Genomic DNA, 6,452 nt, shown 5'->3' with positions numbered 1-6,452 from the left:
CTGCTTCACTGGGAAAATTAAAGCTATTCTTCATTAAGATTATCAAATATCTTTATAACTTCTCTTGTTTCTGCTCTCTGGGGCAATTGAGATTTTCTCTTTTCCAATGTTAACACCAAGCCTTGTGTGTTTGATAACTTGTTTCTTTCTCTTGAGTGTTGTAGCCACTGTTGTTTTAGTTACTTATACTATGCCTTAAAATCCTTGCCAGTCCTTTCTGAGCGCCCTCATAGTTGATTATTCATTCCCTATCAACCTCCATGATTCTGTCCAATTCTTTGCATTTCTGCCATTGCTACCCTGTTTAAAACCTGTCTTACCTGCGTATCCTTCTCACTAATTTATTCTCATCATGAATTCCTTCAGCTGTTGTTCTTTAAGAAATTAGAATCATGTTTCTTTTTTGACCTTAAAACATTCATTCTGGGTGTTCTTTCTGGTTAGATACAAATTTCAAGTAAATCCATTATATTCATTCCACTTGCCTTTCTGTGGTCTCAGGATAAAAATAAGTTGCCTTCACATTTTAGTCATACTCTTTCTTTCTCAAAGTATCTTTCCAAACCCTTCTTTCAGAATGTTCTTCAATCTTCCCAAGTTGGTCTGGGGATTGTCACACCTCTGCTTATGCTGTTTAGTCTATCAAGAATGTCCCCCTCACTAAACCAAGCTTTAAAATCCTACTCATCTGTCAAGATCCTTCTTAAAGGCCATTTAGAGTCTTAGTGATACTTCCTCCTGCTCCACCAGTCAGTATTTAGCATTAAACATACCATATCACATCACCTATCCTGCCTTTTCATGTATGCAGTGGCAAATTTCTTTACTGGTTGACATACTTCTGAAGCATGCGACAGCATCATGCTTATTATGTAGCCATTCCCACTTCCCTGCCCCAAGCACTTAGCAGGTTCTTTACACATAGAGAAACCCAGTAATATTTGCTTGTTTGAATTTACCTGTTATTTAAACTGTCTGACTTATGTTTTGATGTGCTTTTTTTATCTTGTGACATTTACATTGAAAAGTAGTGCACAGTGTGTAGCTTTCTAGTGTTCAACGCACTGGTTGCAGCAAATGGGTTTTCAGTGTGTCTAGATATTGACCCTCTCAGCATTCAAGACAGCATGGCAGGGTTTGGGTGACATGAATGTTTTACCCCAGTCTGCATTATAAACAGTATAATTTATGTTACTATGATGCTGACAAGATATGTTGACTCAAGCATGTGTATGTGAAAAACTATATTAGAAATCTGATCTTGCCACTCATTAGAGGCTCAAACTTTTGATTCTTGGACTTTAAGAGTTCATGCTACTTAAAGGCACATGCTTACCTGGAGTCCTCATCTGTCCTTTTAGAACATGCTCTGGATTCTTGAGGCCTTAGACTAGATGGCCTTATATTGCTTCTAGGACTTGATCATCCCTCAGCCTCTCTTCCCATGTAGACATTGGCACAGTTTCCCCCCATGGACAACTATTTGATGAGTCACGACTGGGCTTAGACATTTGAGCTGGATGTCCACACCCTGTGTTATCATGTCCCTTGCAATGTGGGACATAGTCAAGTTTAGGGGTGGAGGTCCAGAATGATCTTTTGCCCTGCCTCTGTGTCCAAATGTGGAATTTGGGCAATTTGAGAATTTAAGCCTTGTCTTAGATGTTTTAGGAATAAAACATAAAAGAGTAGAGAACATGTTTTATATAACAGTTTATTTCCTTGGTTTGTAACTGGAGTAATTAGACTCAATGTATATGGGTCTCTATTCATGTTCTTCCTTAGGCCTTGCAAATGTTATAGGCAGTAAAACTGAGATAATACTTCTCTCTCTTACTGACTGACAGTATATATTAATTATGATAATGTAATCACAGTACATTGGTTTTCCATAAGTGATCAGTAAATATAAACTCCCATTAATAATAATTTTTCCATTATCCATTTGTTCAGAATATTTGCTGAGTGCTTGAAATGGATCAAACATGATTTTAAGTGATGATACCAGACAGGATTCCTGCCCTCTCAAAGGCTACATCTAATAGAAAGACAAGAGTTAAAGAAACAAAAATTTCAGTAACAATAGCAGCACTAATAAAACTAATTAAAAAGGTAAGATGACATGCTAGAGAGTGATAGGGCAGCACTGTGCAGTCAGGAAAGCACCATCTCAGGAAGAGAAAATTGAACAATGGCAGTGGCAGTAGCTGGAAGGAACTACCATGGAAATCGGAGCATGTGAATTCCAGGTGGTCAGAACAACGGGTGCAAAGGCTCTGGGGCCCATGTGGGCTCATTAAGATTGGAGCAGTGAGGGTCAGTGTACAATGGGCAGTGCCTTTTCTGCACCCAGCTACACTAGTGTGAGTTGAAGTCAGTAAGCATGGGCAAGATTGCTTATGTTTAACTGGATAATCAATCAACTTGCATTTTGTTTAAGAAATGGGCAATCCTTGGAGGACTTTGAGCAGAGAAGTGATATGATCTAATTCACATTTTTGAAAGTTGAATCTGGTTGCATTATGGAGAATGTATGACATAACATGATGAAGGCAATCATGGCTAATAAAAGGGTAAGAATAAAAGTGGAGAAATTAGTGACAGGACTATTAGAGAATGCCCAGGCAAGGAGTGGAGGTGGTAATGATGGTAGTGGTAATGATGGAGGTGGTAATGATGATGGTAACAGTGGTCATAGTAAGAGAAGCAGTACTAACAGTAATTTAAAAAGTAGCATCAATATTAGTATCAATAATAGCAATAACAATAAGTATTATAGAATTACCTTTGTCAGATTATCTACTGAAAATTAGAAACTGATTTTTAGATACATCAAAATCTAAATTCCTTCACTGACAATTCTTAACACATCTGGTAACAATGTCAAGCCTTTATACATAAATCATTCTCCCCAGAGAGGAGATAATGGAGCAGGTTCAGCAGCAGAGAATCAAACATTTCCCCATTGAACTGCTCTTGTCACAGAATCAGCCTCTGAGAGGTGTAACTTGGCCCTTGATCATGCCAACATATGCAGTTTGTATCTGACGATTTAGTGACCTAAATGGAACTGGGGAGGATGCCTCCATTTCTTTGTGGCTTCTAGTCTGAATCCAGCCACGTGCTGGGTGTGACAGAGTGCTGCTGAAGGACAATGGAAGTGCACGCCTAAAATACTGCATTTCACATCTGTAGGCTACAAAAAATTATTTAAAGCTGTTGAGAGGCAGTGATTTCCCAAGTTGACAGATATGCAAATGTGAGAGATGTTTTTGTCTTAAAGTCCTTCCACAAGTAATAATACATCTGAGTCATTTTGAGTCAATGTGCCCCCTGGCACACTGAGCATCGCTGCTGGGGATCTGATGCAGGCAACTTCCTGACTAAAGTCACGTGAGTTAGATTTTCTCCTAAAAATATTTCAATCAATACTAATTTGCAGAAAGCTCATAGTCTATTTCTTTTGACTTTCATTTTAAAGTGTCTGCATAAATTATGCTTTTTTTCTGATTTCTGATTTTTGGAAAAGACAATTTTAGATTTCATAACATATCAAATCAGCCAGTTATGAAGCATTAGTGCATTAGATGATAGATTGCCATAAATTTTGTAAAATATTATTAAACAAATCAGATTTCAATGTATAATTATTCAAAAAAATGTTGAGCTGTTGAATTTTTGACTGGATACGATTAAGAAAAGGCCACCATAACTGTAGTTAAAGGAGCTCCGAAGAGCATGAGCAGGAAAAACTGTCAGCCTTGCTGGATGTCACCAGTGAAGAAGATTTTAAATTTAAAGGTGTGAAATGAGAACTGGTGAGTGGGCGATTACCTAAGGACTTTGTTTGTTTGAAAGACTTTATATTTAGGTGAAGTATTCTGTGTTATCTTGAAACCCTACAAAAAAGTGTAATTCTGAGATATTTTGCTCTGTTTGCATTTCTCTTGGTAGCCAAGATTCTCAGAACATTCTAAAAGCTTTTTATGTGTTTGGAAAGAAAAGAAAAAGTTGAAAAAAAGACAATGTTCATAAAAGTTCTAATGATCAACAACAAATATAAAGCACAATCTACAATGTAGGAAATTTTCAACTTAGAAAATTTCGTTTCTTTCTAGGAGCCAAAAAAGTTCGATTAAAATTTTATTCCTGGCATGACCTAGATACCACTCTATGAATTACTTTTAGCAGACAAATCTTACAATGAGCAGACTACAGACTTCTGTTTTGTTTTGATTTTGGTTTTTCTCAAAAATGTTGGTATTTATCTCTCCTTCTTTACCCTTGTGTGTTCTCTTTCTTTTTTCATTTCCCCCCACCTCTCCCAATCTGCCTTAAATTCTAAAGTGGCTTTATAAAAGTCTTACACACAAGAAATTATTTTATCAAAGTTTTCTCTTTGTTCCGAACAGCAAAAGACATTTATTATTATTGCTGTTGTTTCATTCTGAGTGTTCAATGCAAATATTTAAAGTATTAAACTTTCAAAAAAATTAAAGTATTAAACTTTCATATACTATCTGCTGTAGTCAATTTAGACTTAGATCAAAGATGCTAACCTAACAAGGAAAGTCAAGTGAGATGGAGTAACAATGTACCCATTGGTGAAAAATCAGAACTAGATTTAAGATGCATGCTTCCACTCCATCAGGACAACTCTTATTTATTGTGCTCATTTTGGTAAATAGTATGCCAGAGTTAAAATAATAATTAAATGTTATATAATTCCCTCCCTCCAGGAACTTGTAATCTGGATAATCTCTTCTCTAGGTGGCCATTTTGAAGATTGTACCAACAAATTAAACTTTTTCTGTAGAGAGATTAAAATAATTACTCAATGTTAATACAGAAAATGACTTTTTAAATTTACGAAATAATATTTGAAAAAGATTTAAACAGGTGTAAAAAAGCGGGCCATGGAAGGCTCACCCAGTTCCAGTGGAAAAGAGACTTCATTTCTGTAATGAATTTCAAGATGCACTAAATTATTCTTCTGAACTATGTTTAGATGCTATAAAAGTCTCTGCAGTTAATCCTTGACAAAAGAATGAAACCTTTCAAGTGAGTAAATTCTTATGTAGCAAATGTTGTTAATAAATTCCACATGCTGCCTTAATTAATTCCACTTTCTAAATACAATGAAATCCCTTTTTTAGCAAAGATCTAAATAGACAAAGCAATATTTGAAAACTCCAATTCATGAAGCTCTATCATGGTGATAGAATGCTTTTAAAGCATAGCTTTTATATTTAGTATATTTAAAGACTTGGAGTCAATACAATGCATGGAAATATATGTTCCTAATGCCTATTTAGCTAAAAGGGAAACAGAAAGGCCGTCAATAAATTATTCTAAGATATGCATACTATATTATTGCTCTAAGGAATAAGTATAGTTCCTATTGAATTATGTTGAGTTTGTATCAAAGAAAGCAGGCAAATATTTCTTATAACGAATGCAATCCTTGTTCTGAGTCAGGACTTTTGATGTAGAAGGGCAATTTTGTTTATAAATTTTTCGTGCTTTTAAGTGACATTTTCTTCAAAATATTCATTTGGTCAATTTTGAATGGTTAATTTATGGATCATTGTGGTTGTATATTTTCCTAATGAACATTGAACTGTAGTAAATATAATTTATTATTTCAAAGATTCAGAACTATCCTAAAGATATTTAAATTGTAAGTTCTATGCATTTTAAAATGTCTGTGAGGAAATTTTCAAAACACATTAATAAGTGTGATCATAAGCCTCTTCTGTTATGGAAATGCTATCAATGAAAGAGTACTAGTATTGCTAAATTTTACTGCAAAGTGTTTCGAATTCCACATTCCATTTGTAGCATCGGATTTTTTAAATTCTGTCATTTTTTTCTTCAAGTAAAGGAAGTAGGGAAAATCATCTTGAGGTGAGAGATGGCTTTGATCCAACACAATAGTCTGAGATATTGAGTATCATGTTGTATTTTGATGATCACAGGTATAGCTGGCAGAAGACTGTAAAGAATATTAATACCTCTTAGAACAAAGGTTGGCAGTTTCTCAAAATGTCATTTAAAAGTATCATGAATACTCTTGAGATGTACCAGGTATACTGCAGGAAAGAAAGTCCAAATACCCTTCAGTGTTGAAGAGCAGACAGTGCTTGTGTGTTGTGATTTCACTGGCAAGAAGATCTCCCTGCGATTGAAATCCACACTACTGGAAGACCACTGGACTAATGAGGAGATCAAAGAAGAAATTAAAAAATACTTTGAGTTGAATGACAAGGAGGATACCACTTTCCAGAATATATGGGATACAGTAAAAGCAGTAATAAGAAGAAAATATATAGCAATACAGGCTTGCATCAACAAACAAGAAAGAACTCAAAGACACATTCTAACCTTACATCTCAAAGAACTAGAAAAAGAACAACAAAAAACCCTAAAACCAGTAGAAGAAAGGAAATAAT

This window comes from Talpa occidentalis, unplaced genomic scaffold (assembly GCF_014898055.3).
Source record: "Talpa occidentalis isolate TD23 unplaced genomic scaffold, MPIMG_talOcc4v2.1 talOcc4.7, whole genome shotgun sequence".
In the NCBI taxonomy this organism is placed as follows: Eukaryota; Metazoa; Chordata; class Mammalia; order Eulipotyphla; family Talpidae; genus Talpa; species Talpa occidentalis.
The sequence above is the reverse complement of the archived record's forward strand: the minus strand, read 5'-3'. Positions refer to the sequence as shown.